At 45.8% G+C, this 26,086-nt stretch overlaps 1 protein-coding gene across 3 annotated transcripts in view; it reads right to left on the bottom strand.

Annotated features, from left to right (window-relative positions):
• The window catches only part of BTBD9 (BTB domain containing 9), a 447,747-nt gene extending 440,619 nt beyond the window's left edge, over positions 1–7,128 (bottom strand). The window contains exon 1 of one of the 3 annotated variants that reach the window (XM_066359505.1): positions 6,974–7,128. The gene's annotated coding sequence lies outside the window, so the exon portion shown is untranslated. Of the gene's footprint in view, positions 1–6,733; positions 6,827–6,973 lie in introns of those variants that run through there. The other 2 variants (XM_066359503.1, XM_066359504.1) reach the window with 2 other exon arrangements.
• Between the last annotated feature and the right edge of the window lie 18,958 nt (positions 7,129–26,086).

Here is a 26,086-nt window from a genome sequence, read left to right as displayed (position 1 = left end):
ATCCATTCACTCCAAGGTCCCTCTTCAGGCTCCAGCATCTCCCACCTGCATCCTACTGGTCTCCCCTCTAATGAGATCTGCATATGAACTACCAGCTAACTTACTGATAAGATCTGTTTACCTTCCGAGGAGCTACACTGCCAACAGGGATGTGAGGGTGAAAGGGAGAAGTCCAAGGGTTTTAAAATGGAATGGAATGCAAGGCTAGTACATTATCCGCAAATCAATGAATGTGAAACCACATAAACAAAAATGGAGAATAAAAATCGTATGATTTCAATAGGTGCAGAAAAAGCATCTGAGAAAATCCAGCACCCATCTATGTTAAAAACTCTCACTATGGCCCTGGCCGGTTGGCTCAGTGGTAGAGCGTCGCCTGGCGTGCAAGGGGTCCCGGGTACGATTCCCGGCCAGGGCACACAGGAGACGCGTCCATCTGCTTCTCCACCCCTACCCCTCTCCTTCCTCTCTGTCTCTCCCCCCCCCTCCCCCGCAGCCAAGGCTCCATTGAAGCAAAGATGGCCCGGGCGCTGGGGATGGCTCCTTGGCCTCTGCCCCAGGCGCTGGAGTGGCTCTGGTCGCAACAGAGCGACGCCCCGGAGGGGCAGAGCATCGCCCCCTGGTGGGCAGAGCGTCGCCACCTGGTGGGCGTGCCGGGTGGATCCCGGTCGGGCGCATGCGGGAGTCTGTCTGACTGTCTCTCCCCGTTTCCAGCTTCGGAAAAATACAAAAAAAAAAAAAAACTCTCACTACAGTGGGAATATAGGAAGCACACCTCAACATAATACAGGACATACATGACAAATCCACAGCCAATATCATCCTCAATGCGCAAAAACTACAAGCATTTCCCTTAAGATCAGGAACAAGACAGGGATGTCCACTTTCATCACTCTTATTCAACAAGTACTGGAAGTCCTAGCCACAGCAATCAGACAAAAAGAAGAAATTTTTTTAAAAATCCAAACTGTAAAGGAAGAAGTAAAACTGTTATTATTTGCAGATGATATGATACTAAAGAGAAAGAGAACCAAAAAAATTCCACAAATAAACCGATTTAGTCAAATAGCTAAATACAAAGTAAATATCTAGAAATCAGTTGCACTTCTATACACCAATAAGGAACTATCAGAAAGGCAGACTAAGAAAACAATCCCATTCACAACTGCATCAAAAAAATAAAAATAAAATACCTAGGATAAATTTAACCAAGGATGTAAAGACCTGTACTGAAAAAATTATAAGATGGCCCTGGCCAATTGGCTCGTAGTAGAGTGTCAGCTTGGCATATAAAGGTCCCAGGTTCAATTCCCAGTCAGGGCACACAGGAGAAGCAACCATCTGCTTTTTCTCCTCTCCCTCCTCTCTCTCTCTCTCTCTCTCTCTCTCTCTTTCTCTTCTCCTCTCGCTGCCATGGCTCAGTTGGAATAAGCTGGCCCCAGGTGCTAAGGATGGCTCCATGGCCTCGACTCAAGCACTAAAATAGCTTGGTTGCTGACCAACGGACCAATGGCCTCAGGTGGAAAGAGCATCACCATGGTAGGGGGGATCGCTAGTGAATCCCAGTTGGGTGCATGTGGGAGTCTGTCTCTCCGCCTCCCCACTTCTCACTTAAGAAATTTTTTTTTTAATTTTAAGACACTAAAGAAAGAAATTGGAGAAGCATAAATACGTGGAAGCATATACCATGGTCATGGACAGTTAGAATTAACATCATTAAAATGTGCATACTGCCCAAAGCAATCTACAGATTTTAACATTATTCCTATCAAGATAACAATGGCGTGTTTCACAAAACTAGAATATTCCAAAAATTTATATAGAACCACAAAAGACCCCAAATAACCACAGCAATCTTGGGGGAAAAAACAAAGTTGGAAGAATCATGCTATGGGATATCAAACTATACCACAAAGCCATAGTAATCAAAACAGCATGGTACTGGCATAAAAACAGATATATAGATCAATGGAACAGATTAGAGAGCTCAGAAATAAACCCACAACTTTATGGTCAATTAATATTTGATTAAAAAGGCAAGAACATACCATGGGGTAAAGACAGTCTTGTAAATATTGAACAGATATGTGCAAAAAAACGAAACTACACCGCCTTCTTACACCACACACAAGAATAAATTCAAAATGGATTAAAGACTTAAATGTTAGACTCAAAACCATAAAAATCCTGGAAGAAAAGAGAGGCAGTAAAATCTTGGACATTCCGTGTAGCAATATTTTTTCTGATATACCTCCCCCTCAGGCGAAGGAAACAAAAGTGCAATAAACAAATGGAACTATTGATACATCAAACTAAAAAGTTTTTGCACATGACAGAAAACCAACCCACTGCATGGGAGAACATATTCACTAATGATATATCTCAAAAGGAGTTAATACCCAAAGTTTATAAAGAACTTATATACAACTCAACATCAAAAAAATCAAACAATCCAGTTTAAAAATGAGCAAAGGACCTCAATAGACACTTCTTTGGAGAAAAGGACATACAGATGGCCAATAGTATTATGAAAAGATGCTCAGTTACTAATCATCAGAGGAATGCAAATTAAAACCACGAGATATCGACTCACATCTGTTAGAATGGCTACCATCAATAAATCAACAAACAAGTGTTGGCTAGGATGTGAAGGAGAGGGACCCCTGAAGTCCTCTTGGAGGAAATGCAGGTTGGTACAGCCACTATGGAAAGCAGTAGGGAGTTACCGCAAAAAAAATTAAAAATAGCACTGCCTTATGACCCACTGATTCCACTGCTGGGAATATATCCAAAGAACCCCAAACACTAATTCAAAAGAATATGTGCACCCCTGTGCTCACTGCAGCCTTCTTTACACTAGCCAAGATTGAGAGCAGCCCCAGTGCCCATCAGGAGATGGCTGGACAAGAAAGCTGTGCTACATTTACACAAAGGACTACCACTCAGCCATAAAAAAGAAGGAAATCTGACCTTCTGCAACAGCATGGATGCACTTGGAGCATATCACGCTAAGTGAAATAAGCCAGTCAGAGAAAGACAAGTACCATAGGATTTCACTTCTTTGAGCAATCTAATGAACAAAATTAACTCACAAGTAAAAGAGAAGCAGACTTATAGAGAGAACAGAATGACAGCTGTCAGAGAGGAAGGGCTTGGGGGCTGGGTGAGAAAAGTGAAGGGATTAAGAAGAAAAAGACCTCAGTCACAAACAACAGGAAGGCAGGGGGCAGACAGAAGAGGGTCAAGAGGAGATAAAACGTTGTTGACTTGGGGCTGTGAACACACAATACAAGAGACAGATGATGTGTTATAGAACTGTACACCCGAAACCTATGTAATTTTATTAAGCAATGTCACCCCAATAAATTCAATTAAAAAAAAGGGGGGGAATGGAAAAAAAACCATAATTTGGCTCCAACCATACCTTTCACGTCTCATCTCTCCTGCTGTACAACAAGCCTACAAGAAACAACTCAAGAGTTTCCAAAACCTTATTCAATTTTAGTCTTCGGCAACTGGTTTATGCTCTCCCTCTGCCTGGAATGCTTGTATCCCCTTTTACATGTGGCTAAATTCTACTCAACCTTCAGCACTAAGTTAGTTCCTCTTCTCTTTAAAGCCTTCCCTGACTCTATCAGTAGTTCCCCTGCCAGAGTGATCTACTCCCTTAGCATTTTATTCATTCCAAGAGTGATTACCTCACATACCATAACATGGTTAGTGCTTTGTCTCCTGGGACAAGTATTTAGTATCTCAGGAGTATTCTATGTCTTATTCTTTGAACTCCCAGCACCCAACACAGTGCTCGGCCACAGCCAGCACCCAACGAATATTTGCTGAGTTGTTAAATAATGCAACATTTACTGTTGCAACTTTACACAACTTAGGTTAACAATTCAATTTCAGTTTTACACACCATTCAAAATAATTTTCACATAGCAACAAATGATCTTGTGAAGACCAAATATTCAGTATTTACCAGCAACATCTTTAATTTCCTCAAATCTTTCTGTCAATATTTTTGAGTATTCGTTTCAACTGCTTTCCTTTCCCAGCTAATTTTATTTGTATATATATTTTTGCAGGATCAGCAGTAACTGCAAACCTCACAGGCCACAATAAGAGATAATCCCAAGCAAAACTGTGTCACTGAGAGTGGCTGGATAATTGCTTTGGGCACATCATTTCAGTAAATTTTCAATGGAATGGCCCAAGCACATCAGGTAGATTTTAGAAATGGGGACATGTTCTGATGACTTCACACATAAGATACACATTAGTGAAGCATTTATTTAAGTAGGTGATGGATATCAGAAGTAAACAACAACCTGATGCTGTCAACTAGAATAGCTTTTCCTTTTAAGTAAGGGTAACACTTATTCCTGTTTAAGACTCTACTCTGAGCAGCATACCCCCCCACCCACCCAGCAAGCTGACTCTACCTTGTTATCAGTGGAATGCTGATAAGCCCGCCTGAGCCTTAACACTTTCCCTTCCCAAACTGCTAAACCTTCTCTCCAATATTCCCCTATCAGCGACCTTCTGTCCACTCACCCAAGTGTCTCCTCAATATATCCCCCAACAACCAAATTCACACTATTTTCTCAATACCTGATTTCTTATCTCTTCCTGCCGTGAACCTGCGCAGCTAATAATTCCAGGTCCTGAGTGGGAATGGCACGGAATTTGGAAAATTGGCTTAAAGAGAAACAGGATGGGCTTGGGAGGCCTCTGCAATGCCTTCTGCCTGCCAGAGACCGAGAGCCCCAGTCTGCTTTATTATATAGTGTAGGAAATTAAAGTCTTTAAGCCAGTATACAAATAAGGAAGTCTCTGATACAAAACCACTTATCTGACGCATAAATGGGATTCCTCAAAAGAGTACACCACCCCACATCATGCAACAGTCAAGGGTGTGGGGAAAAGCTTAGTGTTGAGAAGATCTTAGTATTTGAAAGGTGGGAAAGGCTTAGTCTTAAACTAAGCCTTAGGCTATAAGGACTTTGCCAGCTTACAGCCTGTCTCCCACATCTTCTCTAATTCAAATGTTACACTTCTTTGAAAGATCATCTCAAATCTTACCTCTTCCAAAGTGTTCACTAACTCAGCCCACCATAAGTGTTACCTTTTCTAAATTTCTACTACACTTTAAGTATAGCAGCTCATGGCCCTGGACCGTTCGCTCAGTGGATAGAGCGTGGGCCCGGTGTATGGACATCCTGGGTTCGATTCCCAGTCAGGACATACAAGAAAAGTGACCATCTGCTTCTCTTCTCCTCCCTCTCCTCCTTCTCTCTCTCTTCCTGTCCCGCAGTCAGTGGCTCAGATTGATTTCAGCGTGGCCCCTGGCATTGAGGATAGATGGGTTGATTCGAGCATCCGCCTTAGACGGTGGTGGCCAGATTCCCAGCCGAGGTGCTTGTGGGAGTCTGTCTCACTATCTCCCCTCTTCTCACTTAAAAAGGAAGCAAGTGTAGCAGCGCACAAAGCAGTTGTTTACAAACCACCCCATTTGGTTTCATAAACTACCTTTATACATATGCTTTATTTTCCTAGTTAGGCTGTCCGCTCTTCAAGAAAATAAAAAGCCAGGTTTTCTATGTCATTTGAAATCCCACAATCTCCTCCGTGTCGCATAATACTGGGCAGAGGGGCACATGTATTAACTACTTGAAGGACTGAACTATAGTAAACGTTTGCTATACACCCCTTCTACAGTGTGATATAAAACAAGTATCTATTGGTTACCTTCTCGTTTGGTACTGAAGATACAGCCATGACATACGCAACTCCTGTCCTAAGAGCTACATTCCAGAGAGCAAGAGACCTTGAATTTCGAGTATTCGGGCAACATACTTTACAGATCCTCAGTTATGAAACTGAAACAACGAATTTTAGAGCTGAATGAAAAGTTAGAAATGGTTTTCTTGCACAAATCATGATTAAATTTTAGTACAGTCTGTTTTTCTACCGGTGCTAGGCATTGCCTTAATCAACAGTCCGAAGAGACAGACTTCTCTACCTCCAGTTCTCCTTTGTCCCGGGGATGGTGACAACAGTCCACAGGGACCTTGAGACGTCCGGCGCTCTGGGAGCCCCGGCCTGATGGTCTGCTGCACCCTTGCCCTCAGGATTGTCGTCCGTGGGCACTTTCCAGCCCAGGCGTTGAACAGAGCCTGTTACTTTTACCTAGTAAATAGCAAGCCTGTACTACTTTTAAGGAAAACAAAACAGGGGCCTCCATTCTGGGAAACAAAACAGCTGATTTGAGTCTATGAGGAAGGACTGAAGATAGATATATCCGCCCCCTTGGCCTCAAAATCTGCAGCAACTATGTGATAAAATGCCCAGAGCAGATGGTTGGCGAGTGCATCAAGCACGTGCACAGACATGTGAAGTTGGAAAGTCTAGGCAACAGGCTGGCAGCCCCTATCGCTACTGACAGATCGCCCTCCCCAGGTCGTGGGTGTGTCCGACGCCGCACGCAGGCACTGATTCACAATTCTCCACTTAACCGCCGGCTCCCCCCACCCAGCCCCGCCAGGGCAGGGGCGCTGAAGGCCCAGCAGTGCCCAACTTTCCGAACCCCAACGCCAGCGTCCCCGGTCCCGGCTCCCCTCGGTCTCGGGCAACCTCGTCTCCTCGCAGGAAAAGAGGCTGCTCTGGGAACCCGGGCTTCTCCGGATCAGTCTGCGTGCCAGGAAGAGCCCCCCCAACGCCCCCGGGCACCTACTTCTCACTGCACCTTTCAGAACTACAGTTTCCGCCAGCCCCTCGCGGCCGCCTCCCAGAGCGCGGGCGTACCGAAACTGACCCTCGTCAGCCCCCGTTCCGGGAGAAAGCAGCGGGGGGCGTGGAGTGGGGCGCGCGCGCGCGCGGGGGAGTGGCGGGGGGGAGCGCGCGTCCCCGCGCCCGGGCCCGCGCAGCAGGTGCGACCAGGCCCCACCTCCCCAGCGAGGCCCCGGCTACTCACCCCGGCGATGTTCCTCTGCGACCTAGCTGCGGGCTCAGAAGCCTCCTCGGCCTGCTCTTCAAACCCCTCGTAGCCACTACCCCCTTGGCCGCAGCCGTCGCCGCCGTCCTCGCCGCCGCCGCCGCGGCGCGCGCTCGCTCTCACGCACACCGCCGTGCCCGCGCACGCGCTCCGGCGCGCTGGCGTCACTTAGCAACCGATCGGCGGCGGATGGGCGGGATCCGAGATTTGATTGCCCCCAGGTCACCTCGGGTGGATTTTGCGGCTTTCCTCCACTCTCCCGACCCTTCTGCTCTCCGCAGCCAGGGCGTCCCAGAGTGTGGCTGCCCTATTGACACCTGGCTCCGGGTGAGTCACGTCATCACACGTCACTGTATGGCGTCACCGAATTCGTCACTGCAATGGAAAGGTCCAGTTTTATTGCCGCCGCGAGTTTACCCTGCGCCCTTGCTGGCGAGAGCTAATGGCCTCGTCCAGACTGGCGTGGACCCCATAGGCGACTTCTGCGAAGTGCGGGAAGGTTCTCAAAGGAGTAAAGCCCAAAATGGCTGAGTGCGCGCTTAATGTGGAAGACTGCTGAGGGACACTCGTTAACTCAGAGCGGGGAGGGGGGCGGGTGATGGACAGACCTTCAATTCCCCTGACTCTGTTTCCTCTTTCCGTAAATAGGGATAACAGTAACCCATTCAGCCTACATTGGAGAGTTGTGAGGCTAAAAGGGAAGAATGCATTCAAAGGTGCTTTGTAAAGCTTTATTATAAGAGAAGGCGTTCGAGCAAGAGAGCAGTTAAGAGCGTGGACTATGGAGTCAGGTTCAAGTGGAATCCTGCCCAGTGTTGGATAGTCATGCTCAAGGCTTGGGCAAACTGGAGAAGCAGAGTGTAGGTGTTTGGAGACAGTAACCGGAAAGGACATAATTCCAGGCAAAGGAAGCTTCATGAATAAAGGCATGGAAATGAAAATGGACAGGAAGAGCAGGGCTGGAGGCAGGAAGCTTAGTTTTGAGGCCATTGCTTACTCCAGATAAGAAGTGACGAGAGCATAACCAGATTATTGGCAGTGGGAAGGGATAGGTTGGTGGTAGATTTGACAGCACTGAGTAGGGGATAAAAGGGGAGGCCGAATTTCTAATATGAGTGCTGGGGTAGATGGTGGAAACATTTAGCAAGATGCAAAGAAAAAACATGAGTCTTCTGATTATACATAAGTTTCTGATCTGTGTTTAGTGGTGGAAGTCCTAGCAGGATGATTAGATTTGTAGGATAGATGGTAAGTTCAAATACAGATATGTTTATTGGGGAAACACTCATTCTTACGTCATGATGTCTCCTTCCATATGGAGTGACATCGATTATTAACTTTTTTATAAAAACCACCCACTTTTGGTCAACCTGTTCCCTACTGCCCACTAGTGGGCATTCCAGCTTTCATGGTGGGCCAATGGGCGCGCCATTTGGTTGCTCTGCTATGCCCACCATGAAAGCTGGAATGCTCACTAGTGGGCGGTAGAGACCACTACAAAAGTGGGTGGTTTTTATTAAAAGGTTGACTATCCCTGGGTTAATAATACAATATTTGTGGCCTTTTGCTACACCTGCCCCTAGCTTTCTCCTCCCTGGAGCAGTGTCTGTCTGATTGATGAAGTTAAAAGAATGTGGGCCCATCCCATTCTTTTTCTCTGGAAGGAAAGCTGCCTTCACCCAACTGCTCTGGTGTTCTTTTCTACTACTCCAGGAGCAGGGCCTGCGGGCAAGGTTTTAGGTGCTTGGTCCAGGCCTACAAAGTTAGTAAACCTATAATATTCCATTCCAGAGTTTGGCATTAGGAAGCTCTCTGTCCATCGGTAATATCCAGTACTAACTTTTGTCAGTTGTAGTATACAGAATAATGCCCCCCCCAAAGATATTTATGTCCAACTCTTGTAGGGCATACGTCCTACCTGTGAATATGTTAGCCTTGCATAGTGAAAGGGACTTTACAGATATAATTAAATTAAGGATCTGGAGATGGGAAAATTACCTTGGATTATTGGGCTGGGCCAGAGGCAGGAGAGTCAGGTTCAGAAAAGGAGATAGGGCAGGGGTCCGGAACCTGTGGCTCGCAAGCCAGATGTGGCTCTTTTGATGACTGCATATGGCTTGCAGACAAATCTTTAATAAAAAAATAATAACGTTAAAAATATAAAACACACAAAAAAATAAAAATATATAAAACATTCTCATGTATTACAATGCATTCATTTTCTACCACTCATATTCATGGCTGCGGGTGGCTGGAGCCAATCACAGCTGTCCTCCAAGACAACACCAAATTTTTCTTGGATAATGCATAACGTACACGGGTCATTGTATGGCTCTCACGGAATTACATTTTAAAATATGTGGCGTTCATGGCTCTCTCAGCCAAAAAGATTCCCAACCCCTGAGATAGAGTGATGGAAGCAGAGGTCAGAGAGAAAGAGCCTTGAAGAATCTGTACACTGGCTTTGAAAATGGAGTAGGCAGCTTCCGGAAGCTGGAAGAGGCAAGGGAACGGATTTCCCCTGGGTTCCCCAGAAAGAATGCAATCTTGCCAATGCCTTCAGTTTTGGATTTCTGTATTATTAAGATAATATTCATGATTTAAGCCACTAAACTTGTGGTAATTTTGCTCCGATAGGAAACAAATACAGTCAGTATTGAATGTGGTAGTTGGTCTCTGGCTGCATTCTCCTTTATCCAGAAGAGAAAGGTACAGTTAACTCTTTGAGTAGTGAGGGTTTTTTTTCATGTTCGCTGACCCCCGAGAGTGAGTTTTCTTTTTTTCAAATAATGAAATTAGTTCCCGTTACAGTTTTATTAACTTAAAATCATGTTTGTTTGATAACCAAATTATGGAAACAAGAAGAACATACATTTGCCTTTTTTTTTTAATGTTGCCTTACACATTTTTAAAATAAATCGATCGTACTCTGGATGGTCTGGATATCCAGCACTAACTTTGTCTGGATGGTCAGGAGGCACGAGCACGTACATGAGCGTTTGTACTACTCACAGGGTTAATTATGTTTTCTTAAACATCACTGCAGTGTGACTGGGACTTGATATTTCCCTCCCCATCCAGAGGGAGATATCCAGCAAGTGATAGAATTACATAGGTCTTTGAATGACGAAGAGCTGAGTTACAATAAAATAAATTTGGAAGACATTAACTTACAGTCAATCATGTAAGTCCTAGGCTTGGATTGACATCAGTCAGGGAGAATAATAGAGAAGGAACAATAAAGAGGACCAAGGATAGAGCCCAGGAAGCACTCACTTTGAAAAGGCGTGGCAGATGACCAGCAGTCCAAAAGAGGTCCAAGGAAGAGTGGCCAGGCAGATGAGAGAACTAGGTGGGGGACCGCCCCCGAAGCCAAGGTAGGAAAGGATTGCAAGATGGAGAGGGTGGGCCTGACCAGGCGGTGGCGCAGTGGATAGAGCGTTGGACTGGGATGCTGAAGACCCAGGTTCGAGACCCCGAGGTCGCCAGCTTGAGCGCGGGCTCATCTGGTCTGAGCAAAAGCTCACCAGCTTGAGCCCAAGGTCGCTGGCTCAAGCAAGAGGTTACTCGGTCTGCTGAAGGCCCGCGGTCAAGGCACATATGAGAAAGCAATCAATGAACAACTAAGTTGTTGCAATGCGCAACGAAAAACTAATGATTGATGCTTCTCATCTCTCTGTTCCTGTCTATCCCTCTCTCTGTCTCTGTAAAGTAAAAAAAAAAAAAAAGATGGAGAGGGTGCCTGCAGAGTCAGAGACCACAAATAGGTCAAGTATTTCAAGGGCTGAAAGGCAGTGACTGGATTTAGTAACACAGAAGTGTTTGATGACTAACAATAGCAGCTTTAGTGAGATAGCTGAGGTAGCGGCCAAACTCCTGGGGTCTGCAAGGGAGGTCAGCATGGTGAACTGGCCTCCGGACTGGTTGATGTGAGTCTCAGAGCGTAGCTAGAGAACCTCAGGCAAATCACTGAACTATTCTAGGCTTTGATTTTGTCGTCCACTAAAGGAGAGAATAAGGCTGAGTCTGTAATTTTTGCATAAATTCCTACATAATCCCTTCAACTTTATATTAGGCTCATTTGCCTATACCAGCACATTTCAAATCCTACTCAGATCATTTCACCAGTGAGATATGGCACAGTTATTCAAGAAACTCCTAGTTTTGGAAGGGAGATAAACACATAAGTATGTAACTAATTGCCATAGTCCTCTTTTAAACAAAGCAAGGCATCAATTCAATGAACTATAACTGTAACACAGTATAATACATGCTATATTAGAATTCTGTATGAAGTGAAATGAAGGATGTATTAAGTTATACAGATGAGGTAGTGATCAATTTTGCCTAATAGCTATTAAGGTATTATTATATTTACCAACTCTCCCAGACACAATGCGTTTCAAAAACGGACATAACTACACACATTTCCATAATGATTTTTAAGAAGAGAGTTATGCTAAGCCATTGCTGACAACTTAACATTCTTTCTAAATAGTTTTATTGTGATCTGAATGAATATTTATGTACAACTACTTCTAAATTAAGTACCGTTTAATGGGGGGGGGGGCTGGAGGGGATATGTAGAAATTTTAATGCACGAGTAGTTTATTTACTTTCCCACCAGATCCAAGAGGAGACACTTACCTGCCATACTCTGTCACATCTGCTCATCTCACCCTCAGACTAGTGTTAGTACACACAGTATACTTGGGAAAGCCCCAAGACTGAAAATCTACCTCTGAGGCCCTGGCCGGTTGGCTCAGCGGTAGAGCGTCGGCCTAGCGTGCGGAGGACCCGGGTTCGATTCCCGGCCAGGGCACACAGGAGAAGTGCCCATTTGTTTCTCCACCCCCCCCCCTTCCTCTCTGTCTCTCTCTTCCCCTCCCGCAGCCAAGGCTCCATTGGAGCAAAGATGGCCCGGGCGCTGGGGATGGCTCTGTGGCCTCTGCCCCAGGCGCTAGAGTGGCTCTGGTCGCAATATGGCGACGCCCAGGATGGGCAGAGCATCGCCCCCTGGTGGGCAGAGCGGTCACCCCTGGTGGGCGTGCCCGGTGGATCCCGGTCGGGCGCATGCGGGAGTCTGTCTGACTGTCTCTCCCTGTTTCCAGCTTCAGAAAAATGAAAAAAAAAAAAAAAAGAAAATCTATCTCTGAAAGCCAAGAGCAGGAAAGGGCTGAAGAAAGAGGCTGACCACTCCAGTCTGGTAATTAATAGAGTTTATTAAGGGACGTTTACATAAATGAATGTTTTGAGGGCTGCAAGACAAAATGGATCCCTTAGGCACCTGCCAGGCACCAAATAATTATATAAGGTAAAGGGGGAATTGTCATGAGTGCTAGTACCTGAATGCTCTCAGCTATGGGAAATTACCGTATTTCCCCATGTATAAGACGCACCTTTTTCCGAAACATTTGGGGTTTAGAAACTGGGTGCGTCTTATACAGTGATTGTAGATTTTTTTTACTTGTATTTCCCGTTTTGCAGTTGTTTTTGAGCTCATTGTTGAAGATAGTGATTCGTCTTCAGACACAGATGAGGACAAGCTAATGAATGAGAGGTCTGACAGTGATGAGGAGCTGTATGAATTTTGTGATGAATAAAACTTGAGTTCAATAACTTGATATCATACATTTTTTCCAAATTTCGGGCCCAAAAGTAAGGTGCATCTTATAGATGGGGAAATACAGTACATGCTTGACCAGGTCAGGACAACCTCTTCTGGGAACCAGCACATAGAAGGAGGCAAGGAGGAGTGTGGTGTGTGTCAGAATGACAACCAGACAATCCTTAAAGCGGGTTTGCAGAAAGCAACTCCCTTCTGCCCTGGTCCCTCTCACGGGACAAACAGGATCAGGGCATGGAACAGTCTCCCCTCCACAATTATTTAATTGCATAAACATCAGCTTATGGTATTAACAACTGACAGCATGTCTGGAAAGTAATCTGACAGCATCTACTAAAATTTAAAATGTACTTCCCCAGAGGTCCTCATAAGAGTCTGCTGTCCCCCCAGAAAATTTCAGCGTGTAAAACACACACACATGCATTCACAAACACCCCAGATGTTTACTGCAGTACTATTTGTAATAAGAAACTGGAAACAACTAGAATTTCTATCCATAGAAGAGTGGTTAAATGAGTTATAAACTCTCCATAATGTGGAATAATATTTGGTTATTAAAAAGAATAGGATCTATAGCCTCAGTTGGTTAGAGCATTGTCCTGATATGCCAAGGTTGTGGGTTCAGTCCTTGGCCAAGGCACAGGAACAGATCTATGTTTCTGTCTCTCTCTTTTCTTTTCTCTATCTCTGAAATCAATAATTTTTTTAAAAAGGGTCTATAGATATTAACCTGTAAAGGTGTAATAATTGATACAGCAGTAAGAGGAAAAAGGCTAGTTGAAGAGCACTGTAAATGTAAGATGTTATATTTGTAAAAGATTTAAAAGGGGGAATTTTCAACTTACACATATGAGTTTTCTATCACTGCTGTAACAAAAAAACAGCAGCAGAAACTTTAGTGGCTTAAAAGAATACACATTATTTATTTTCTTAAACTTTTTGGAGGCCAGAGTAAAAAATCTATGTCACTGAGTTGAAATCAAGGTGTAGATGGGGCCAGGCTCTCCCCAGCTTCTGGTGGCTGCCAGCATTCCTTGGCTTGTGGTCATGTCACTCCAGTCTTTACTTTCATTGTCACATTTTCCTCTTCTGTGTCAAATCTACCTCTGTCTCCTTTTTCAAAGAACACTTAAGGTTACATTTAGGGTGCAATCAGATAATCCAGGATAGACCTCCTTATCTCAACATCCCTAACTTAATCACAGTCCAAAGACCCTTTTTCCATAAAAGGCAACACTCACAGGCTCCAGAGATTGGAACCTGAATATTTTGGGGGGTCATTTTTCAGCCTACCACATGTTTATATTTATTTATGAACTTAGAGAACAATGTTGAAGGATAGATATACACCAACTTTTTAATATGTTTCTTCAAGATGGATGTGATTGAGAAAGGAGAGGTCCTTGGGCTTGCCTGGTCAAGGCACATATGGGAGTTGATGCTTCCTGCTCCTCCCCCTTCTCTCTCTCTCTCTCTCTCTCTCTCGCTAAAAAAATCAATAAATAAAATATTTTTTTTAAAAAAAGAGAAAGGAGAGGGAAACTATTAACATTTTTCAATATACTTTGTTTGACTTACTAAAAATAAAGTAGAAAAAATTTTAAAAGAGAAGAGCAAAAATTTCACATAAATGCAAACAAAAAGAAAGCAGAGCCCTGGCCGGTTGGCTCAGCGGTAGAGCGTCGGCCTGGCGTGCGGGGGACCCGGGTTCGATTCCCAGCCAGGGCACATAGGAGAAGCGCCCATTTGCTTCTCCACCCCCCCTCTCCTTCCTCTCTGTCTCTCTCTTCCCCTCCCGCAGCCAAGGCTCCATTGGAGCAAAGATGGCCCGGGCGCTGGGGATGGCTCCTTGGCCTCTACCCCAGGCGCTAGAGTGGCTCTGGTCACGGCAGAGCGACGCCCCGGAGGGGCAGAGCATCGCCCACTGGTGGGCAGACGTCGCCCCTGGTGGGCGTGCCGGGTGGATCCCGGTCGGGCGCATGCGGGAATCTGTCTGACTGTCTCTCCCCGTTTCCAGCTTCAGAAAAAAAAAAAAATACGAAAAAAAAAAAAAGCAGAGGTAGCAATATTAATTTTAGACAGTGGAACTCAAGTTCAATAGCATTACACAGAAATAGTAGATTATTTCTATGATAAAAACCCAATAAATGAAGATCTTTTGTAAACCTTTACATATCATACACTATGGGAGCAAACAATGCAAATCAAAACTCTTTTTAAACTCATGATTTTCATAAAACTACAGTTTTATTAGGGGACTTTAATATCTGTAATTTTGGAATTTTTTTTTCCTTTTAATTTTTTATTTTATTTTATTTATTCATTTTAGAGAGGAGGGAGAGAGGGAGAGAGAGAGAGACAGAGAGAGGAGAGAGAGACAGGGGAGAGGAGCTGGAAGCATCAACTCCCATATGTGCCTTGACCAGGCAAGCCCAAGGTTTCGAACCGGCGACCTCAGCATTTCCAGGTCGATGCTTTATCCACTGTGCCACCACAGGTCAGGCTGTAATTTTGGAATTTGATGCACCAAGTAGACAAGTGATGATGATGATGATGATGATGGTGATGATAGGAGAAGGAAGAGGAAAAGGAAAAGAGGAAGAAGAGGAGGAAAAGCTGAAGTAGAGAGGGGGAGAGCATAGCAGCAGCTGCGAGGAGTTTAATTAAACTGTCAGTGACTTTGATCTAATAGTTTTAAATAGAACTTAGTATCCCATAACAGAAGATACTTATTATTCTTTCCAAGGAACATTCGCAAAAGTCAAGCATATGCTGCTTCATAAAGCAAATTGCAGTAAATTTCAAGAGAGAGAGAGAAATGATAAAAGTTGCATTCATTAACCACAATGTGATAAACTACAATTAACATCAAGAGGATAGCAAAGCAGAATTTATCTTCTTGAAGTAAAGAGTAAATCAAAACTGAAATTACAAAAACAATTATAAAAGAATAACAATGGGAGCCTACATGTGAAAAGCTGTGGTAAGTAACCAAAACAGTTCTGAGGAAACAAATATTTCTAAATATATATATATATATATATATATATATATTTTTTTTTTTTTTTTGTATTTTTCTGAAGCTATCAATAGAAACGGGGAGAGACAGTCAGACAGACTCCCGCATGCACCCGACCGGGATCCACCCGGCACGCCCACCAGGGGGCGACGCTCTGCCCCTCCGGGGCGTCACTCTGTCGTGACCAGAGCCACTCTAGCGCCTGGGGCAGAGGCCAAGGAGCCATCCCCAGCGCCCGGGCCATCTTTACTCCAATGGAGCCTCGCTGCGGGAGGGGAAGAGAGAGACAGAGAGGAAGGAGAGGGGGAGGGGTGGAGAAGCAGATGGACGCTTCTCCTGTGTGCCCTGGCCGGGAATCGAACCGGGGACTTCTGCACACCAGGCCGACGCTCTACCACTGAGCCAACCGGCCAGGGCTCTAAACATATTTTTGAGATTGAAAAATATTGTCAAGCCCTGGCAGGGTAGCTCAGTTGGTTAGAGTATCGTCCCCATACCATACATCCAAGGTTGCAGGTTTGATCCCTGGTTACAGCACATGGAAGAACCAACCAATGAATGTATAAATAACATGGAACAACAAATCAATGTTTCTCTTTCTCTCAAATCAATAAAATAAAAATAGTATTGTTGATAAGCAAAGTAGTCACTCCACTTAAGAAATTAGAAACAAAATGAGATAAATTAAGAAACTGGGGTTGTAGCAGTTATTGCCATAAAATGCTGTATAACAAAAAGCCACAAAATGTCACTTCACAAGTGCATTGAAAAAGCATTTATTTCAGCCTGACCAGGCCGTGGCACAGTGGATAGAGCCTCGGACTAGGATGCAGAGGACTCAGGTTCAAAACCCCTTGGGTATGTCCTTCTGGTGGTGGCAACCCGAGGGCCCCAAGTTACAGCAAAACAGGTACAGTAGTGAGCCAGGACCATGCAAGGCTCGGGCGTATCACATTGCACCTGCCTGAGGTTGCAGGTCTGAGAGGGGTGAGTGGCCTTTCAGGATGCAGCTGGGACGCCAGCTTGGAGACGATGCCCTGCACAGATGACGTGCCATCTGCTAGGACACATTATATACCCTGAATCAGTTATCATTAGTAGTGCTGTGCTCCTGGTGGGTATTATATGGGTTCAGAAACCAGGGTTGGGGGCAGAAATCTGAGCAGCCCCTCTGACCACCATCGCTCTCAGTTATCCACTGGGAACATTTGTGTTTCCTGTCACCACAACCCTAAGAGGCCCTTCTTCCCAAAGGAGATCACTTTCCTCAGGCAACACAATATAAGTCCTATTGATTTCTCTCTTTTTTTTTTTAAGATTTTATTGATTGATTCTGGGGGGGGGGGGCAGCGAGAAGTATCAACTCATACTTGCTTCACTTTACTTGTTCATTGATTGCTTGTTGCTTGTTGTATGTGCCCTGACCCGGCAAGCCCAGGGTTTCGAACCAGCAACCTCAGCGTCCCAGGGTCAACACTTGACCCACCAAGCCACCGTGGGCCACGCCCATTGATTTCTTTTACTGTGGTAAAATATACAAAAGATAACATTTACTATTTTAACCATTTTAAAGTATAGAGGGCCCTGGCCGGTTGGCTCAGCGGTAGAGCGTCGGCCTGGCGTGCGGGGGACCCAGGTTCGATTCCCAGCCAGGGCACACAGGAGAAGCGCCCATTTGCTTCTCCGCCCCCCCCCTTCCTCTCTGTCTCTCTCTTCCCCTCCTGCAGCCAAGGCTCCATTGGAGCAAAGATGGCCCAGGCGCTGGGGATGGCTCCTTGGCCTCTGCCCCAGGCGCTAGAGTGGCTCTGGTCGCGGCAGAGCGAAGCCCCGAGGGGCAGAGCATCGCCCCCTGGTGGGCAGAGCATCGCCCCTGGTGGGCGTGCCAGGTGGATCCCGGTCAGGCGCATGCGGGAGTCTGTCTGACTGTCTCTCCCCGTTTCCGGCTTCAGAAAAATACAAAAAAAAATAAAAATAAAAAAAAATAAAGTATAGAGTTCAGAGGCATGAAGTCCGTTTACATTGTTATTAAACGGTCACCACCATCCACCTCCAGAGCTTTTTCATCTTTCCAAACTGAAACCCTGTATTATTAAACAACTCCTCATCTCCTCCTCCCTCCAGCCTTTGGGCACCACCCTCCTGTCTCTACAACTTTGACGACTCTAGGTGTCCCATACGGTGGAACCACACAATATTTATAAGTATTTATCCTTTTGTGTCTGGCTTATTTCACCGAGCATCATGTCTTCAAGGTTCACCCACTTTAGTGGCGCGTGTGAGGATTTCATTTGTTCTTAAGGCTGAATAATATTCTGTTGTACGAATGTACCGTATTTTGTTTATCCATTCATTTACCAATGGACATTTGGGTTGTTGCCACCTTTTGGCTTTTTGTGAATCGTGCTGCTACAACCACTGGTGAACAAATATCAGAGTTTCTGCTTTCAATTCTTTCTGCTAATCGCTGGGTCATGTGGTCATTCTACGTTTAATTGAGGAACTGCTAGCAGCTGAAGTATTTTACATTACAACTGGAAATGCAGAAAGAGTTCCAATTTCCTCACTAACACGTGTTATTTTCTTTATTTGAGAGTGTTTGTTTGTTTAAGAATAGTCACCCAAAAGGGAACCCTCCTGCACTGCTGGTGGGAATGCAGACTGGTGCAGCCTCTGTGGAAAACAGTATGGAGATTCCTCAAAAAATTGAAAATCGAACTGCCTTTTGACCCAGCCATCCCACTTTTAGGAATATACCCCAAGGACACCATAGAACGGTTCCAGAAGGACAAATGCACACCCATGTTTATAGCAGCATTGTTCACAATAGTGAAGATCTGGAAACAGCCCAAGTGTCCGTCAGAGGACGAGTGGATTAAAAAGCTTTGGTACATATATACTATGGAATACTACTCAGCCATAAGAAATGATGACATCGGATCATTTAAAATAACATTGATGGACCTTGATAACATTATACGGAGTGAAATAAGGAAATCAGAAAAAAACTAAGAACTCTATGAACCCATGCATAGATGGGACATAAAAATGAGACTCAGAGACATGGACAAGAATGTGATGGTAACAGGGAGTGGGGTTGGAGGGGTGGGGAAGGGGCGAGGGAGGAGAGGGAGGGAGTGGGGGGAGGGTAGGGGTACAAAGAAAACCAGATAGAAGGTGACGGAGAATGATTTGACTTTGAGTGAGGGGTATGCAGCATAATCAAAGGTCAAAATAATCTGGAGATGTTTTCTCGGAACATATGTACCCTGATTTATCAATGTCACTGCATTAAAATTAATAAAAAAAATAAGATAAAAAATAAAAATAAAAAAAGAATAGTCACCCAACTGGCTAGAAATGCTAGCTATTTCTACCCCTTTTTTTCTGGGTAAAATTGTGGCTTTGCATTTCCCTAATGATTAGTGATAGTGATATTGAGCTTTTTTTTCTTTTCATGTGCTTGTTTGCCATCTGAATATCTTCTTTGGAGAAATGCCTATTTAAATCCCTTGCTCATTTTTATTTTTTATTTTATTTATTTATTTACTTAGTTATTTTTGAGAGAGACAGGAACATGGAGCTGCTCCTGTATGTGTGCTGACCGGGGAATCGAACTGGCAACCTCCACGCTCAGGAACAACACACCAACTAACCAAGCTGTCCGACCAGGTCCTTGGTTCATTTTTAAACCTGTTGTTTTTGTTACTTTGTTGACTTGTAGAAATTCTTTATGTATTCTGCATGTTAACTCCTTCTTAGATATATAATTTTCATGTAATTTTTCCATTCTGTGTATTGTCTTCTCATTCTGTTGCAAAAGTTTTAAATTTTGATGAAATCCAATTTATTTTGTTTTGTTTTGATTTTTTTTTTTTTTTTGTCTGAACTTTTGATGTCATCTCCAAGAAATCATTGCCAAATCTAGTGTCGTGAACTTTTTCCCTGTTTTCTCCTGTGAGTTTCATACTTTTCCCCTCTACATTTAGGCCTTGGATCCATTTGAGTTAAATTTTGTATATGGTGTGTAGGGTAAAGTGCTAACTTCACTCTTTTGTATGTGGATATCCAATTTCACAGCACCATTTCTTAAAAACATTGTGCTTTCTCTCCATTAAATGGTCTTGGTATCCTTGTCCAAAATCCTGTGAACACATACATGAGGGTTTGTTTCTGGGCTCTGTTCTATTCCATTGCTTTATATGTCTATCTTGATGCCATACCACACTGTTTTTAATTTTTTTTTTTTTTTCTTACAGGGACAGAGAGAGTCAGAGAGAGGGATAGATAGGGACAGACAGACGGGAACGGAGAGAGATGAGAAGCATCAATCATCAGTTTTTCATTGGGACTCCTTAGTTGTTCATTGATTGCTTTCTCATATGTGCCTTGACCGCGGACCTTCAGTAGACGGAGTAACCCCTTGCTCGAGCCAGCGACCTTGGGTCCACGCTGGTGAGCTTTTTTTTTTGGCTCAATCCAGATGAGCCCGCACTCAACCTGGCAACCTTGGGGTCTCGAACCTGGGTCCTTCCACATCCCAGTCCGACGCTCTATTCTCTGTGCCACCCCCTGGTCAGGCCCACACTGTTTTTGATGACTGTGGGTTTGCAGTAGTTTTGAAATCAGAAAGTGTGAGTCCTCCAACTTTATTATTCTTTTTCATGATTGTTTTGACTATTTGGGGTCCCTTGAGAATCTATATGAATTTTAGTATGAATGTTAGGATTTTGATAATAATTTCATTGAGTCTGTATGTTGCTTTGGACAAGAAGAATCAGCATTCTGGCGTAGTTGGTATAAGGGAGTAAGTGACCCTCATCACTAGGAAGAAGTAGGGCTCCTTCTACCCAGCGGGGGCAGCTAGGAATATGCTTAGCACCCGTGTGACCCACATAGGTGCCTTTTGGTTTTCTCATCTTGTTTTGGGCAAATGGACTGGTGCAGCAGCCTGACAAGGACGTGGTGCCCAGGGACACAGACCCCTCAGGGATGACAGTCTTGTTCACACCATCAGATTAGACACCTACACTAGCAGAGATGCTGGCCGAGATGAAGGGGAATGAATGTCAGCTGTGGTCACAATACCAGCCGCAGTGCTGGGGAGAGTAGTTGGTTCCAGTTAACCTTTCTCTGACAAGTGTCTACAAGAACCAGAACAAGAAACCCATCCAAATCCTAGAGGAGTGGTTTCTAGGTGGATGAAACTTACTATATAAAAGTAAAGGGCCCATGCCTGACCAGGCGGTGGCGCAGTGGATAGAGCGTCGGACTGGGATGCAGAGGACACAGATTCGAGAGCCCGAGGTCCCCAGCTTGAGCGCGGGCTCATCTGGTTTGAGCAAAGCTCACCAGCTTGGACCTAAGGTCGCTGGTTCGAGCAAGGGGTCACTCGGTCTGCTGAAGGCCCACGGTCAAGGCACATATGAGAAAGCAATCAATGAACAACTAAGGTGTCACAATGAAAAACTGATGATTGATGCTTCTCATCTCTCTCTGTTCCTGTCTGTCTGTCCCTATCTATCCTTCTCTCTTCTATCCTTCTCTCTGATTCTCTCTCTGTCTCTCTAAAAAAAAAAGTAAAGGGCCCACGTAGTACGTACACGAACCCGATTGCTGTGGTGCGCAGCCCGCATCCCACCGAGGTGCTGCTCCTTGCTGCACACGCTGGAGAGCTGACAGCTGTCTCCCCGGGGGTCGTCCTTGGCGAAGGAAGCTGCCTACCCAAGGTTAGAGCCCCTTTATGGGGGCGGTGTACATCAGTGTCCTTGCCGCCCCCTGTGGCATTGCTGAGAGACCTGCGGGCTTCAGAGCTCCTCGGGGAACTGGCTGAGACCCCCGGTGTGGTCTTGTCACTTCCTTGCGGGCCTTGTTCCTGAAAGCACCCCCACACAAGCCATCAGCACTTGGGTCTCCCTGAGTCTGTGCCCCGGGCCCCGTCTACAACACTGGCCGGCACCTTCAGCTTTGCAGCGCTGCCTTTCCCATAAGCCTCGAGTTCGTTTCCTGAGGATCCGTCTCTGGACTTTCTGTTCCCTCCCTTTGATCTATTTGTCGCCATCCTGCCCATACCTCGCCGCCTTGCTTGTTGCAGCATTAGAGGAGTCTTGACATCTAGTGGGAGAATTCTCCAGGTTCGCTTGCCCTTTGCACTTCCATACGCTTCTTAGAATCCGCTTGTCAAATTCCATAAAAACCCTCTGTGAGTTTGGCTGGAATTCCATTGCATCTAAAGGCCAATTTATAGACAATTTACCTCTGGTTATTGATCCTTCTAATTTATAAACATGGCATATCCCTTCATTTCTGTTTTTACATTTCTGTCGTTAAAGTTTTACTGTTCTAGTTTACAGAGCTCTTGCATGTCTTATTAGACTTATTACTAGGTATTTCGTGTTTTAGACACTATTTTAAATAAAATCGTTTAAATTTTTATTTTCTAATTTTTTATTGCTGTTTTATTGAAATGTAATCGATTTTTTTATATTGAGTTTCTACCCAGACATCTTGCTAAATTCACTTATTAATTCCTCACTCTCTGGGCTCCATCCAGTCCGTTTACAACCATCGTATTCTGGAAGCAGATGCTGTTGATCTTACTGAACAAGGAAAGCAGGTGAAAACAATGCTGAGAGAGTGGGGCACATGTTCACGATGGAGCCGGGTGTGCATGCAGGGCCGTGGGAGGGGCAGACGGGAGTGTGGGGGGGAGTATGTTCACGATGGAGCCGGGTGTGCGTGCAGGGCCGTGGGAGGGGCAGGGGGAGTGTGGGGGGGAGTATGTTCACGATGGAGCCGGGTGTGCGTGCAGGGCCGTGGGAGGGGCAGGGGGAGTGTGGGGGGGAACATGTTCACGATGGAGCCGGGTGTGCGTGCAGGGCCGTGGGAGGGGCAGAGGGAGTGTGGGGGCAGTATGTTCACGATGGAGCCGGGTGTGCGTGTAGGGCCGTGGGAGGGGCAGACGGGAGTGTGGGGGGGAGTATGTTCACGATGGAGCCGGGTGTGCGTGTAGGACCGTGGGAGGGGCAGACGGGAGTGTGGGGGGGAACATGTTCACGATGGAGCCGGGTGTGCGTGCAGGGCCGTGGGAGGGGCAGACGGGAGTGTGGAGGGCAGTATGTTCACGATGGAGCCGGGTGTGCGTGCAGGGCCGTGGGAGGGGCAGACGGGAGTGTGGGGGGGCACATGTTCACGATGGAGCCGGGTGTGCGTGCAGGGCCGTGGGAGGGGCAGACGGGAGTGTGGGGGGGAGTATGTTCACGATGGAGCCGGGTGTGCGTGCAGGGCCGTGGGAGGGGCAGACGGGAGTGTGGGGGGGCACATGTTCACGATGGAGCCGGGTGTGCGTGCAGGGCCGTGGGAGGGGCAGACGGGAGTGTGGGGGCAGTATGTTCACGATGGAGCCGGGTGTGCGTGCAGGGCCGTGGGAGGGGCAGACGGGAGTGTGGGGGGGAGTATGTTCACGATGGAGCCGGGTGTGCGTGTAGGGCCGTGGGAGGGGCAGACGGGAGTGTGGAGGGGAAACAGCAAGGACTGTGTTTCCGAGCTTTAAAGAAAGGCACAGAAGAGGAACTATCAGGAACACACGTGTCATTTATGTCATTTTGGAAAGGAGGTTGGGACTGGCCAAGAGCCACATGTTAATGATGGTGGGTGGGCTGCGAGTGACGGGACAGGAATGTCAGGAAGGGCTGCTGAACAGGTAGGTTTCACAGCGACTTTGTAGAATGAACCCTACAAATCCGTAGAGCATGCCGAGACTCCAGGCAGTGGCTCTCAGAGTGTGGCCGCTGCCCGGCACATTAGTGTCATCTGGGAGCTTGTTAGAGATGCAGAATGTAGAGCCCACTCAGGCCACTGAGTCAGAGCCCTGGGAGTGGGACCCAGACACGTGTTTTGACACGCCTCCGTGTGATTCCGATGCACACCAAATTTTGAGAACCACAGACGTAGGGGTGGACTCTTCAAACCAGTCCTTCAGATGCTGTCATTGCCACTAAGTACCCCCACAGAGGGTAGTTAGTATTGCTCTTGTACCTAGCTCACTTTGGCGACGTTTTGCTTTGTGCAGTTTGCCTCCTGGGCTCTAACGTTCTCAGTGCAGGTTCCCTGTCTCCTACTTCCAGCCTTCTTGTTCTGCAAGAACGCTCAGCATGATGGCGCGCTCCTAGCCATGCTCAGCACGCTCCTCTGCACTACTAATGTAACGGGACATAAATCCTTGTATCCCATTTTTCATGTGGCGTGACGTTTTGAAATACCTTCTCCCTACATTTCTGTAACCCATGGCCCTTTCGCATTCAGGCCTAGGGATGTTAAAAAGAAAGAAAGGCATTTGACTTTGAAAATTGAAACCTTCATGCTTTGGGTAGAGGAGAGGAACAAGGAGGGAGAGCCTAATGAGCTGGCGAATGCCTGTGAGGAGGCTCTACCTTCCTCTGCACCTGTGGGTTAATAAAGGGAATTCACAGTCCTGACATATGGGTGTCTGGGGATCTAGAAGGGGAGGGGAGGGGAGGGGAGGGGAGGTAGAAACCCTGGAAGTCAGCAAGATCCCTGGGAAGAAATCCCTGGGGAGAAATGTCTACCTGATAGAACCTTATACAAACCTCAGAGGTAGTTTCCTGCAGTCTCACGTGAGGCGAGAGCAGCGAGTGAGCCGTGGCTCCCAGGTGGATGTTGTAAAACAATCTAAGCCCCAGAGGTTTCAGAGGTTTCCCTGTGTGCCCACGCAGCGTGGAAATAGCAGAAAGAAGCCAAGCCTGAAGGACCCTCCACAATCAGAAGGCATGATGGTCTAACAGCAAGCTACGTGGATTTACAACATGGGACTCAATGGGATACTTGACATTTTAGCAAATGCCAATAGGACGGTTCGTCCGGAAGGTCAGCTGCTCACCTTCCTCCACCCTTTTAGACAACAGAGGAACTTCAGCTTTTACAACAGGAGAAATCCGGAATGTACTGAGATCCCATTTCCACCTACCCCCGCAGAAAATGGGGGCTTCAGTGATGTGCAATTAAACATTCCACTTCTCACACCGGAGTCTGTGGAAGATACATATCTCTTATATATCACAAATGAGTGTTTATTACATAATTGTGGGTGAAAGTAATTCCTATTTTTGGAGATATACTTCTCTGTTATTAGTGACTTTAACAGTCTGAACAACGTGCCTCAAACTTTATTATGCACACAAGTCACCTGAGGGTCCTTTGAAAAGAAAGATTCTGAATCAGAACATTTGCGGTAAAGCCTGACAGTCTTTTTTTTTTTTTTTTTTTTTTTTTTAAGAGAGAGAGAAACACAGGAAAGGAGAGAGATGAGAAGCATCAACTCGTACTTGTGGCATTTTGGTTGTTCATTGATTACTTCTCATACGTGCCTTGACGGGGTGTGGAGCGTGGGGGGGGCTACAGCCGAGCCAGGAGCAACCACTAGCTCAAGCCAGCAACCACGGAGTCATGTTTATGATCCCACGCTGAAGGCCATCAACCCTGCGCTTAAGCTGGTGAGCCCATACTCAAGCTAGCAACCTTGGGGTGTCAAACCTGGGTCCTCAGCGTCCCAGGCTGACGCTCCATCCACTGTGCCACCACCTGGTCAGGTTTTGTTTTTTTTTTTAAATATCTCTTAAAAATTTTTTTAAATTTATTTTTTAGTTTATTGTGTTGACATGGTTTCAAGTGTCCCACTCAATAGGACACCATCTACACACTGCATCATGCCCCATGCAAAGTCTCTTTCCATCCCATTTCTTCCCCTCTGCCCCTTCTCCCCACCTCCACTCCCTCTTTCCCTCTGGCTAGTGTTACCATGTATCTATGGGTTACCTATGTATATGTGTTTTTTGGCTAATCCTTCACCTTCTTTGATCTGTCCCCTCTTCCCCCTTCCCTCTGACAGCTTCCCTCTGTCCATCTGTCCCTGTGACCCCGCCTCTGTTTCTATTTTGTTCCTCAGTTTGTGTTCATTAGATTCCACATATAAGTGAAATCAAATGGTACTTGTCTTTCTCTGCCTGGCTTATGTCACTTAGCATAATAATCTCCAGCTCCATCCATGCTGTCACAAACGGTAAGATTTCCTTTTTTACGGCTGAGTAGTATTCCACTGTGTAAATTTACCACAGCTTTTTTATCCACTCATCCACTGATGGACACTTGGGCTGTTTCCAGATCTTGGCTACTGCAAACAACACTGCAGATAAACATGGGGGTACGTATTTTTTTTTGAATTGTTTTGGGATTCTTAGGATATATTCCTAGAAGTGGGATAGCTAGGTCATAAGGTAGTTCCATTTTAAATTTTTTGAGGAAACTCCAAACTGTTTTCCACAGTGGCTGCATTCCCACCAGCTCTGCAGGAGGGTTTCCTTTTCTCCACACCCTCGCCAGCACTTGTGTGGTGATGTGTTAATGACAGCCATTCTGGCAGGTGTGAGGTGGT

The sequence above is a fragment of the Saccopteryx leptura genome, chromosome 1 (genome assembly GCF_036850995.1).
Source record: "Saccopteryx leptura isolate mSacLep1 chromosome 1, mSacLep1_pri_phased_curated, whole genome shotgun sequence".
NCBI lineage: Eukaryota > Metazoa > Chordata > Mammalia > Chiroptera > Emballonuridae > Saccopteryx > Saccopteryx leptura.
The sequence above is the reverse complement of the archived record's forward strand: the minus strand, read 5'-3'. Positions and strand labels throughout refer to the sequence as shown.